This window comes from Ovis canadensis, chromosome 9 (genome assembly GCF_042477335.2).
Source record: "Ovis canadensis isolate MfBH-ARS-UI-01 breed Bighorn chromosome 9, ARS-UI_OviCan_v2, whole genome shotgun sequence".
NCBI classification, from domain to species: Eukaryota; Metazoa; Chordata; class Mammalia; order Artiodactyla; family Bovidae; genus Ovis; species Ovis canadensis.
The window spans coordinates 73,867,973-73,882,133 of record NC_091253.1 but is presented as its reverse complement, the minus strand read 5'-3'; the positions used below and the strand labels follow the sequence as shown (position 1 = coordinate 73,882,133).

Here is a 14,161-nt window from a genome sequence, read left to right as displayed (position 1 = left end):
TTAAATTTAACAAGTCTAAAGCAAACCTTAATTTCTCTCTAACAATGGGTTAATTCCCTGTATAGTTGCTTTGGCAACTGATACAACCATACATTTAAAAGACAATTGCTCCTTGGAAGAAAAGCTATGACCAACCTAGACAGCATATTAAAAAGTGGAAACAAGACTTTGCTGACAAAAGTCTATATAGTGAAAGCTATGTTTTTTTCTAGTAGTCATGTACAAATGTGAGAGTTGGACCATAAAGAAAGCTGAACACTGAAGAACTGATGCTTTTGAACTGTGGTGTTGGAGAAGATTTCTTGAGAGTCCATTGGACTGCAAGGAGATCAAGCTGGTCAATCCCTATGGAAATCAACCCTGAATATTCTTTGAAAGGACTGATCCTGATGCTGAAGCTCCAATATTTTGGCCACCTGATATGAAGAGCTGACTCATTGGAAAAGACTCTGATGTTGGGAAAGCTTGGGAGCAGGAGGAGAAGGGGGTGACAGGGTGAAATGTTTGGATAGTATCATTGTCTCAATGGACATAAGTTTGAGCAAGCTCCGGGAGATAGTGAAGGACAGGGAAGACTGCTGTACTGCAGTCCATGAGGTCGCAGAGAGTTGGACATGATTTAGTGACTGAACAACAATAACAAACACCCATACATGCTATTTTTTCTCTTTCCTGCCATGTTCCACCATCCTATCAAATCCTGAAAATATTCTCAGGCTCCAAAATATATCCCAAATTCAACCATTTTCATCCTCTTAACAAATATCTGCTCAAAATGCCATGATCCTGACCTGAGCCATGATAGTACTGACTGAACAATCTGATTATATTCCTCTCTTTTTCAATTTATTCTCTACTCAGCACCCAACTATAGTATTTTTAAAACATAAATCAAACACTACCATTTAGGGCTTCCCTGGTGGCTCACTGGTAAAGAATCTACCTGCCAATGCCAGAGATATGGTTTCCATCCCTGGTCTGCGAAGATCCCTCATGACACAGAGCAACTAAGCCTGTGTGCCACAACTACTGAGCCTGTGCTCTAGACCCTGGGAGCCACAACTGTTAAGCCCATGTGCTACAACTACTGAAGCCTGTGCACCCGAGTGCCTCTGCTCCACATACCACAACTAGAGTGTAGCCCCCAACTCACCACAACTAAACAAAAAGCCCTTGTAGGAACAAAGACCCAGCATAGCTAAAAATAAATAACTTAAAAAAAAATTAAAACGTACACCTTTTATGTTATTGCAATTAGAAAAAAACTCAAACTCTTCTGCATGTCTGTCATTCTCTGTAGGAGCTGTACACACCACCTCTCCAAGCTCATCTTCCACTGCTCTTCACTTTTTTCACAGTACTATGGTCACTGTGACCTTTCTAAGGCTCAGATATACTAAAATTTATCTTCACTTAGGTTTTGATTCTCATGATGCACCAAAATCTTCACATGGCCCTCTGTTTTCATTTGCATGTCTATTGAGAAATACGTGTCTACTGTTTAGAGGGTTTGGATGGGAGCCCTAGTTAAAGTAGTCCTCAGAGGCCTGAGCAGGGGCTGAGCAATTATTCTTATTTATTTTAGTTCCATAAAATCCCCTCTTTCCATATTGATTATGTTTGTAGAGTGTCAGTTCAATTCAGTTGCTCAGTCGTGTCCGACTCTTTGGGACACCATGAATCACAGCACACCAAGCCTCCGTGTCCATCATCAACTCCTGGGATTCACTCAAACTCATGTCCATCCAGTCAATGATGCCATCTAGCCATCTTGTCCTCTGTTGTCCCCTTTGCCTCCTGCCCCCAACCCCTCCCAGCATCAGAGTCTTTTCCAATGACTCAACTCTTCGCATGAGGTGGCCAAAGTACTGGAGTTTCAGCTTTAGCATCAGTCCTTCCAATGAACACCCAGGACTGATCTCCTTTAGGATGGACTGGTTGGATCTCCTTGCAGTCCAAGGAACTCTCAAGTGTCTTCTCCAACACCACAGTTCAAAAGCATCAATTGTTCGGCACTCAGCTTTCTTCACAGTCCAACTCTCACATCCATACATGACCACGGGAAAAACCATAGCCTTTACTAGACAGACCTTTGTTGGCAAAGTAATGTCTCTGCTTTTGAATATGCTATCTAGGTTGGTCATAACTTTCCTTCCAAGGAGCAAGTGTCTTTTAGTTTCATGGCTGCAGTCACCATCTGCAGTGATTTTGGAGCCCCAAAATATAAAAAGTCTGACACTGTTTCCACTGTTTCCCCATCTATTTCCCATGAAGTGATGGGACCAGATGCCATGATCTTCGTTTTCTGAATGTTGAGCTTTAGGCCAACTTTTTCACTCTCCACTTTCACTTTCATCAAGAGGCTTTTTAGTTCCTCTTCAATTTCTGCCATAAGGATGGTGTCATCTGCATATCTGAGGTTATTGATATTTCTCCCAGCAATCTTGATTCCAGCTTGTGTTTCTTCCAGTCCAGCGTTTCTCATGATGTACTCTGCATATAATTTAAATAAGCAGGGTGACAGTATACAGCCTTGATGTACTCCTTTTCCTATTTGGAACCAGTCTGTTGTTCCATGTCTAGTTCTAACTGTTGCTTCCTGAGCTGCATATAGGTTTCTCAAGATATATAACTCCATGTATTTGGCAAAGCCAATACACTGTGCATATCAGACAGTATATTGTTCTGTATTTAAGTTAGGCATACATATATACATACAAAAAGCACTATGGAAAGTCTTTGGAATATTTTAATGAAAAGGCTGGCCTATCTGTTTTTTTTTTTTTTTAATTTCAGAATGATTATTTGGAAATTAGGTGGAAAATGAAGAAATGATGATAAAATTGAGGAGCAGGAAACTAGTTGGAAGGCTATTTAAGAAATGGAAGCAGAGATGAAACGTAGATAAATGAATTGATATAGTTCAGTTCCAGGGTGTATCAATGAATAAAATATGTGTGAGGGGTCATATAAAAAAAGGAATCAAGTATTCCTGTCTTTATTCTTTGTTCCAACTTCTACATTTTTCTATATTGTCTGTTATTTCTTTTCCCAAGAGCTGTAATCTGTGGCAAGGAGAGTAAAAAGGGTGAGAAGTAGTGAGCCCTTTCATAGCGGTTGCATTGTTTTCTACTGAATGTTTCCAAGCAATGGACATATCTAATTTTCCTCTCCTATTCTTTCTGAGTATTTGTTCCCATGCATTTCACTTTGAAAGCATTATGGCCAATTAACTGAATACTTAACAGCTGCCTTGGCTTTCATGATTCTCTCACTTTAGTTTTACATGATTATTGGTGATAATGAATGTAAATCATCTGTAGTCTGAGGTTTTCATTTTTTTTTTAAATTAGAGAATTCTATCTAGAGTGCTTGAAATATTTTGAAATCATCCATATTTTCACTGTGCTTATGCTTATTATCTTTTGGTTTTATAGTTGAAATGATGGCTACCATGTGATTCACAGTTTCTGTATTTTATTTATTTATACTGTGCTGTGCTGCATGGCTTGGCTTGGCTTGATTTGGATTGGCTTGGGGGATTTTAATTCCCTGACTAGGTATTGAATGAGGGCCCCTTACATTGGAAGCATGCAGTCCTAAAAACTAGACCTGCAGAGAATTTACAGTGTTTGCCTTCCCTTTGTTTTCATTCTAACAACATTGTGTGTGTGTGTGTGTGTGTGTGTGTGTGTGTGTGTGAATTTTAGTTCTATAACAGAAATTCTAATTTACTGGTTCCAGGTATTGTTTGATACCCATATAAGGGCAGATTTGTTGAGGCAGTATATCAAAGCCAGTTGACACTTATTTTCCCCTATTTCATTTGAAAGTTGGGAAGAAATTTGAAAACAATTTTATATTAGAATGATATGTAGGTATGAGAACTCACTCATTATATTGGTGAATGTCTTATGCTTTTGATTATCTTTCTTATCTCTCTCCTTCCACAATCTCTCCTTCCACTAAGATTGCTTAGGCCTCAACCTCACAGCTCACATCCTATGTAGAGAGATAGCAGCTGTAGGAGGGAGCAGGGCTGTGCAGGGATATTAAGGCAAAAGGCACTAAGGCCTTAAGTTTAGGAAAAGCTATGCATTTTTCTGCACTCTTAGCCATGCCTTCCTTTTCTTGAATGCCAGCTATTTCTTTATCTGAAACTTCAAGATGAGTATATCCCTTTTAATCTTTCAGTATTGAAAAATTATGTTTGAAAAAATTATTCAATATCCCTTCATACATTAATTAGATGATTATTCCTGCTGATACGATATAAATATGGACCACTGTATCCCAGATCTTTCAAAAGCTAGAAACATTCAAATTTGGAGATATATATTAATACTATAAAAAATTTTATTAAATGATACTTTTTTATGGAATGAACTTAAAATTTTAAAAAGTAAGATGTAGATTCTTTGAGAGGATTTTTTTTTTTAATCTTATGAGACTTGGAGCTCAATGAAATTGATAAAACTTTTCATTTCAGCCCAACCATGAAAATGGTTCTCCAGCCTCATGGCTATAATCCCACCCAACCCACTCAACATGCACAAAATATGAACTCAAAATTTTATTCATTGCATAATACCAAAAATAATTTCATAATGTTGCTCAGGAAAAATTATATCTAACACTTGGTGAAAATGTCTTTTCACTGTCACTTTCAATATCTCAAAGTTCATTTTTTTTCAAATATTTTCTATCTCCACTTCTAATTTAACTGCTATTGATCCTGACGTTTTGGCTTTATTATCTTCCTCCTACTCTAAAATTCTAGAGGAAAAACTACATTATGCTTATTCTTCTAAGGGAGTATATTTCTAATCACATTTGTTGCCAGAATCTTGTTCATACAATTTTGCCTTTCTGTCTGACTTATTCTGTCTGACTGAAATAACTTCTCTCAGTTTTATATATTCTTAAGCTTCCTCCCTACTTTTTTTCTAAAAAAGTCTTCTGATGTTCTCTGCAAACACTGTAGTGTTTCAGTGCCATGTGTTCTTTCTGTTTACCTTAAAGCTCCCACTCCAGAATATTGAGCAATCATTTGTTCACCTGTGTGAATCCCCTACTAGATTGAAGGCAGAGTTATGATTTCAGCTCTCAGTGCACAATGCACCATGCCACCATTAAAAATGTTTTGAAAGATTGTAAGAAAAAAATAAGTAAGTTGCTAAAAAATAATTAGTTTAAAAAATTTTGGATGAGAAACCATCAACCACAGAAACCTATAATATTGGCTATTTGAATTAAATGCCCGTACTTTCAGGCAGGAAGAAAAAAAAAAATAACCCAAAACTACATGGTAGTGAAATACAATCTAAAGGCTAACCTACGTGATATATTTTGGGGCTATTCTGTGATCGTGTCCTCAGTATGATCTCAAAGAGGAAAGCCACATAGAGTGGATAAGGTTTTCTCTGATACTTTTCTATCTAAATGAGACCACACTGATAGTTCCCAGGCTGATGGAAAAAGGAACCAAATCATCTCTAAAATTCTATCCTAATATCCAAGTTCATTAAAGCCAGGCATGAATAACTGTCAACCTTTCAAAGGATTCTGTGATCAATCTAAAACAGCATGCATAAGAAGGAAATCACTTACAAAGAACATTGTCATTATAGAGTTATTAGAGATGGATGCTCTGGGTCATGTAAAAGTACAAACTACCATTTCTTCAAACTTTTAACTTTCACCAAGTTTAAAAGTTTAATTAATCTTGCCTCATTATTATTTCTGCTTGTTTCTTCTCTATTTCATTTTTTATTATAAATGAAAGAAGAAAAGTGATACCACGGATTAGGTAGTTTTTTTTGTTGTTTTGTTTTCTTCATCTGAGCAGTGGATAATTCACCTGGGGTTGTGAATCACCGTGCTGGGCTCTATAAAATTTTAGAGCTATCCCTCTCCTCAATATCACTTTTCCTCTGGGAACTGAATTATTCTTCCTCCTTTCTACCATAATTCTGCAAACATTTATTGAATATATACTACATGAAAATCATCATGCTATGCCATGAATCACTGGCAATGTTTTAGGCAGATACCATAGAAAACCCAAATATCTCTTTTTATATCTCAAATTCATACTGGTTTAGAGTATGTGTTGAGAATAAATCATTTTGCTTATTGATGGGATTTGGAGAATCATAGAGAACTAATCAGTTAAAATATAAGGAGATAGTTTTCATCTTAGATAGAAGGAGCTTAATGCTCAGAATAAAAATTCAAAGTAAAACCCAAAGCAAAAAATATAGCAAAAACATTTGATCTTGTTGAACTATTTCAAAAATAAATTTCAAAAATTGTATTTGTACTAATGAAAGCATACTATAGCTCAAATGTTGAGGAAGTAAATGGTTATGTTTCTATTTACACACTGAAATTTCATATTTCTATATTCAGTTTACTTCAGTTGTTCAGTCGTGTCTGACTCTTTGTGACCCCATGAATCACAGCATCCCAGGCCTCCCTGTCCATCACCAACTCCCAGAGTTCACTCAAACCCATGTCCATCGAGTCAGTGATGCTATCCAGCCATCTCATCCTCTGTCATCCCCTTCTCCTCCTTCCCCCTATCCCTCCCAGCAGCAGTCTTTTTTTAATTATAAATTTATTTATTTTAATTGGAGGCTAATTACTTTACAATATTGTATTTGTTTTCTATACATCAACATGAATCTGACATGGGTATACACGTGTTCCCCATCCTGAACCCCCCTTCCAACTCCCTCCCTGTACCATCCCTCTGGGTCATACCAGTGCACCAGCCCCAAGCATCCTGTGTCATGCATTGAACCTGGACTGGCGATTCATTTCATATATGATATTATACATGTTTCAGTGCCATTCTCCCAAATCATCCCACCTTCGCCCTCTCCCACAGAGTCCAAAAGCAATCTATAGATTCAATGCAATCCCTATCAAGCTACCAATGGTATTTTTCACAGAGCTAGAACAAATAATTTCACAATTTGTATGGAGATACAAAAAACCTCGAATAGCCAAAGCAATCTTGAGAAAGAAGAATGAACTGGAGGAATCAACCTGCCTGACTTCAGGCTCTACAACAAAGCCACAGTCATCTAGACAGTATGCTACTGGCACAAAGACAGAAATATAGATCAATGAAACAAAATAGAAAGCCCAGAGATAAGTCCACACACCTATGAACACCTTTTCTTTGACAAAGGATGCAAGAATATACAATGGAGCAAAGACAATCTCTTTAAGTGGTGCTGGGAAAACTGGTCAACCACTTGGAAAAGAATGAAACTAGAACACTTTCTAACATGACACACAAAAATAAACTCAATATGGATTAAAGATCTAAACGTAAGACCAGAAACTATACAACTCCTAGAGGAGAACATAGGCAAAACACTCTCCAACATAAATCACAGCAGGATCCTCCATGACCCACCTCCCAGAATACTGGAAATAAAAGCAAAAATAAACAAATGGGACCTAATTAAACTTAAAAGCTTCTGCATAACAAAGGAAACTATAAGCAAGGTGAAAAGACAGCCTTCTGGATGGGAGTAAATACTAGCAAATGAAGCAACTGACAAACAACTAATCTCAAAAATATACAAGCAACTTCTGCAGTTCAATTCCAGAAAAAGAAACGACCCAATCAAAAAATGTGCCAAAGAACTAAATAGACATTTCTCAAAAGAAGACATACAGATGGCTAACAAACACATGAAAAGATACTCAACATCTCTCATTATCAGAGAAATGCAAATCAAAACCACAATGAGGTACCATTTCACGCCAGTCAGAATGGCTGTGATCCAAAATTCTAGAAGCAATAAATGCTGGAGAAAAGGGAACCCTCTTATACTGTTGGTGGGAATGCAAACTAGTACAGCCACTATGGAGAACAGTGTGGAGATTCCTTAAAAAACTGGAAATAGAACTGCCTTATGACCCAGCAATCCCACTGCTGGCCATACACACTGAGGAAACCAGGGTTGAAAGAGACACATGTACCCCAATGTTCATCACAGCACCGTTTATAATAGCCAGGACATGGAAGCAACCTAGATGTCCATCAGCATATGAATGGATAAGAAAGCTGTGGTACATATACACAATGGAGTATTACTCAGCCATTAAAAAGAATACATTTTGATCCATTCTAATGAGGTGGATGAAAAAAGCCGATTATACAGAGTGAAGTAAGCCAGAAAGAAAAACACCAATACAGTATACTAATGCATATATATGGAATTGAGAAAGATGGTAACGATAACCCTGTATGCAAGACAGCGAAAGATACACAGAGTCTTTTCCAATGAGTCAACTCTTTGCATGAGGTGGCCAAAGTATTGGAGTTTCAGCTTTAGCATCAGTCCTTCCAATGAACACCCAGGACTGATCTCCTTTAGAATGGACTAGTTGGATCTCCTTGCAGGCCAAGGGAATCTCAAGAATCTTCTCCAACACCACAGTTAAAAGGCATCAATTCTTCAGTGCTCAGCTTTCTTCACAGTCAAAGTCTCACATCCATACATGACCACTGGAAAAACCATAGCCTTGACTAGACGGACCTTTGTTGGCAAAGTAATGTCTCTGCTTTTGAATATGCTATCTAGGTTGATCATAACTTTCCTTCCAAAGAGTAAGCATCTTTTAACTTCATGGCTGCAATCACCATCTGCAGTGATATTGGAGCCCCCCCCCCCCCAAAATAAAATCTGATACTGTTTCCACTGTTTTCCCATCTATTTCCCATAAAGTGATTGGGCCAGATGCCATGATCTTGGTTTTCTGAATGTTGAGCTTTAAGCCAACTTTTTCACTCTCTACATTCACTTTCATCAAGAGGCTTTTTAGTTCCTCTTCACCTTCTGCCATAAGGGTGGTGTCATCTGCATATCTGAGGTTATTGCTATTTCTCCTAGCAATCTTGATTCCAGCTTGTGCTTCTTTCAGCCCAGTGTTTCTTATGATGTCATATAAGTTACAGTTATATAAGACTTTAAGTTAGTCTGCATAGAAGTTAAATAAGCAGGTGACAATATACAGCCTTGACATACTCCTTTTCCTGTTTGGAACCAGTCTGTTGTTCCATGTCCAGTTCTAACTGTTGCTTCCTGACCTGCATACAGGTTTCTCAAGAGGCAGGTCAGGTGCTCTGGTATTCCCATCTCTTTCAGAATTTTCCACAGTTTATTGTGATCCACACAGTCAAAGGCTTTGACATAATCAATAAAGCAGAAATAGAGATTTTTCTGGAACTCTCTTGCTTTTTCGGTGATCCTGTGGATGTTGGCAATTTGATCTCTGGTTCCTCTGCTTTTTCTAAAACAAACTTGAACATCTGGAAGTTGACAGTTTGCATATTGCTGAAGCCTGGCTTGGAGAATTTTGAGCATTACTTTACTAGTGTGTGAGATGAGTGCAATGGTAGTCTGAGCATTCTTTGGCATTGCCTTTCTTTGGGATTAGAATGAAAACTGACCTCTTCCAGTCCAGTGGCCACTGCTGAGTTTTCCAAATTTGCTGGAATATTGAGTGCAGCACTTTCACAGCATCATCTTTCAGGATTTGAAATAGTTCAACTGGAATTCCATCACCTCCACTAGCTTTTTCACAGTGATGCTTTCTAAGCCCCACTTGACTTCACATTCCAGATGTCTGGCTCTAGGTGAGTGATCACACCATTGTGATTATCTGGGTTGTGAAGCTCTTTTTTGTACAGTTCTTCTGTGTATTCTTGCCACCTCTTCTTAATATCTTCTGCTTCTGTTAGGTCCATAACATTTCTGTATTTTATTAAGTCCATCTCTGCATGAAATGTTCCCTTGGTATCTCTAATTTTTTTGAAGACTACTCTAGTCTTTCCCATTCTGTTGTTTTCCTCTATTTCTTTGCATTGATTGCTGAGGAAGGCTTCCTTATCTCTCCTTGCTATTCTTTGGAACTCTACTTACCTGTCTTAATAGAGATAGATAGATAAACAGACAAGTCAGGTGTGCACTTGGAATTATTTTGATGAACCATCAGAATATATGAAGGTTGATTTGCTCTTTTCTACTACTTGTTATGTAGTTCAGTTTCATCTGAACTCTCTGGAATATCTTTTCTAATGCTTTTTAGGTATCCTTGATAAATATTTACAAGAGGGATGACTTTTAATAATGTTAAATGATACATTATTGATTCAGAAAAACTGTAATTATCTTTCAGAATGATGTCACCCTTGACACTGGCTTCATATCCATGTTGGCTGTAACCTGGAACACAACTTTTGGGAAACAAACAAGGATTAATGATAGGACTTATTTCAAGAGTAAGTTTTGAAATTTACTAGCAGTATAATTTAAAGAATAACCTGTAGATCTCAATTCTTTCTAAATGCATATGGTGAAAATGAAATCTCACACAAATATTATAAAGATTACATAAAATAATATATATTCAAGCACTCTATATATTGTGAAGAATGGTTTATACCTATTGTTAGCTATATGTTTTATCTTTGCCTGTACGTTTTCCATTCAAATCTTTGAGTAGAATGGAAACAGTGTTTCCACCCATTGTTATGAATGTAGATATCAGAGGAGAACTTAGAAATGGAGACTTCAAACATATTTTGAATTCAAATATATCAACTTCTATGAAAAGGGAATGTTATGGAATATTCAAATTTAAATATTCGTACATTTTAAAAGGTGAAATATTTATACAATCTCTTGATGAGAAACCAGATTATAATTATTAGTATATTTTAAAATGCCTAAAATCTGTTTATTTTTAACTGTGGCAACATTTTCCTCATTCAACAGAAAGAATAATATATTTTCCAGCTCACACACAAGCAGAAGTAAGCATGGATCATGATGTTTAACTGCTACCATAACCAGAAGTTGAAGAAGACAATCAAACCTAGGAAACAGATCCGGTTTTTCTTAGGTCTGATGATTAACTGGTGTGAAGTATCATTGATGATGTTGTTTTACTCCTAGGTGATAAAAATAATCTTGGTTTGTACATCTCAGCAGAGAGTCTCTGGAGAAAACAGTTATTAATTCAAAGGAGTTACATTATTTTCTTTCATGTGTAAAAGGGATGAGTAGGACAGTTTGCTGGCAGGTATGCCCAGGCTTGGAACGATTCATGCTAGTGGAATAATGGGGGATTCAGGATTGAAACAGAGTGGATATTATAAAAGGTTCAAGTTTTCACATGTCATTAACAAAACAGCTATTGTATGTGTTCAGTTTCCACAGTTCTTCTCTCCCACACTCCAGCTATTTTGGGCTGATAACAATTAACTGAAAATCTCACAGTTTTTGAAATTGTCTATAATATTCTTCTTCCATTTATATTTCCATCTGGAAAGTGTCTATTTTTTTTTGTTTTTATTTCAATATTTCTTTACCTAAGAGTAGGTATGGCATTTGTAATGCTATTTATAACACTAGGTTTGCATGGGTGTCTTATTTGTAAATAATATATAGTATTTAAAATATATGCTGTATATAAATTTATATTGGAAATGATGGTGAATCATCTTTGTGCCATTTCTTGTGTAGCAAATTTTATCCCACCTATAATCAGCCATTAGGTTTTGACTTCTCATTTTGTTAAATAAAAATATTTTTATCTAATTATGAACTTTATTTTACCAAGTTTTCAGAAAGTCAGAATTATAATAAATAAGTGAATGAGTTACCCTAATTGTGTCTGAGTGAACTCCGGTAGTTGGTGATGGACAGGGAGGCCTGGCGTGCTGCAATTCACAGGGTCACAAAGAGTCGGACTCGACTGAGCGAGTGAACTGAACTGAACTGAACTGAACTGAATTGTGTCTGAAGGTTGGGTGGTGAAATTTTTATTTCATAAACATATATTTATGTAAATTTTATCATTCAATATGTATGAATTCTTCAGACTATAAAATTATTATTCACAATAATGTTTGCTTTAGTCCACTAGATATTATAGGTTTTTGGCTAGATTGCTTCACTTGTTCTCTAGGTCTTGATTTTTCCCTTTAGTAGCACTCAGTTCAGTTCAGTCGCTCAGTCGTGTCCTACTCTGCAACCCCATGAATCACAGCACGCCAGGCCTCCCTGTCCATCACCAGCTCCCAGAGTTCACTCAGACTCACGTCCATCGAGTCGGTGATGCCATCCAGCCATCTCATCCTCTGTCGTCCCCTTCTCCTCCTGCCCCCAATCCCTCCCAGCATCAGAGTCTTTTCCAGTGAGTCAACTCTTCACATGAGGTGGCCAAAGTACTGGAGTTTCAGCTTTAGCATCATTCCTTCCAAAGAAATCCCAGGGCTGATCTCCTTCAGAATGGACTGGTTGGATCTCCTTGCAGTCCAAGGGACTCTCGAGAGTCTTCTCCAACACCACATTTCAAAAGCATAAATTCTTTGGCACTCAGCTTTCTTCACAGTCCAACTCTCACACCTATACATGACCATTGGAAAAACCATAGCCTTGACTCGACAGACCTTTGTTGGCAAAGTAATGTCTCTGCTTTTGAATATGCTGTCTAAGTCGGTCATAACTTTCCTTACAAAGATTAAGTGCTCAATTTATGCCAAAAATTTAATGCTTTAAAATCCAAGCATTTTCAAATTTAAATGTTTGCCTGCATTAAGATCAATTCAGTTCAGTCACTCAGTTGTGTCCTACTCTGTGACCCCATGGACTGCAGCACACCAAGCTTTCCTATCCTTCACGATCTCTCAGGGCTTGCTCAAACTCATGTCCATTGAGTCAGTGATATCATCTAACAATCTCATCCTCTGTCATCCCCTTCTCCTCCTGCCTTCGATCTTTCCCAACATCAGGGTCTTCTCCAATTAGCCAGTTCTTCCCTCAGGCAGCCATAGCATTGAAGTTTCAGCTTCAGCATCAATCCTACCAATGAATACTCAGGACTGATTTACTTTAGGATGGGCTGGTTGGATCTCCTTCCAGTTCAAAGGATTCTCCAGAGTCTTCTCCAACATCACAGTTCAAAAGCATCAATTCTTCAGTGTTCAGCTTTCTTTATGGTCCAATTCTCACATCCATACATACTACTGGGAAAACCATAGCTTTGACTAGATGGACCTTTGTTGGCAAAGTAATGCCTCTGCTTTTCAATATGCAGCCTGGGTTGGTCACAGCTTTTCTTTCAAGGAGCAGGCGTCTTTCAATTTCATGGCTGCAAACACCGTCTGCAGTGATTTCAGAGCCCCCCAAATAAAGTCTGTCACTCTTTCCATTGCTTCCCCATCTATTTGCCATGAAGAAATGGGACCAGATGCCATGATCTTAGTTTTCTGAGTGTTGAGTTTTAAGCCAACTTTTTCACTCCTGGAGTTGGTGATGGGCAGGGAAGCCTGGCATGCTGTTGTCCATGGGGTTGCAAAGAGCTGGATATGACTGAGCAAGTTGAACTGCACTGAACTCCTTTCTCATTTTGGAACCAGTCCATTGTTCCGTGTCTGGTTATAGCTGTTGCTTCCTGACCTGCAAACAGATTTCTCAGGAGGCAGGTTAGGTGGTCTGGTATTCGTATCTCTTTAAGAATTTTCCACAGTTTATTGTGATTCACACAGTCAAAGGCTTTGGTGTAGTCAATTAAGCAGAGGTAGATATTTTCCTGGAATTCTCTTACTTTTTCCATGATCCAGTGGATGTTGTCATTAAGATACACTGGTAGCATTTAAACTTTCTCACCATTTTCAGTATCTCTGTACCATTTTTGCAATAAAATAATATGTTTCATTAAAAATTACTGAAAGTTTAAATGGAAAAAACACAATAGAAAGATGCAGAAAGAATTATAGTATGTCAATACCTTGCTCACAAAGAATGCCACAAGCAGCAATGTTGAAAATGATAATAGTGTCAGTTGCATAGTAAAAAGGAAAAGCACAGGGAAAGTTAAGAACACAGCTTGCTTTCACTCTTGGCTGGTACTTTTCCATTAGATTCCACCACACATCACTGCCTTCAAGGTATTGAAAAGCTGGATTATTCAAGGTATTGTGGCCAGTTATTCATTCTGAATTAAACTGCTCTGCTTTCAATAAGGCAATTGATTGCCCTTTGACTGTTAGGGCAAACTTTCTGATCATTCACCCATTCTTTTGAAAAATATTCATGTGCCTACTCTATGCCTAGGACAGAACTGCTAA

The 14,161-nt window shown here is 37.6% G+C and overlaps 1 long non-coding RNA gene across 2 annotated transcripts in view; it reads left to right on the top strand.

The window, feature by feature from the left end:
* The window catches only part of LOC138446266 (uncharacterized), a 122,741-nt gene that overhangs the window by 36,990 nt on the left and 71,590 nt on the right, over positions 1–14,161 (top strand). The window contains exons 2-3 of one of the 2 annotated variants that reach the window (XR_011259248.1): positions 10,204–10,306; positions 10,803–11,694. This is a non-coding gene — a long non-coding RNA (uncharacterized lncRNA). Of the gene's footprint in view, positions 1–10,203; positions 10,307–10,802; positions 11,695–14,161 lie in introns of those variants that run through there. The other variant, XR_011259247.1, reaches the window with a different exon arrangement.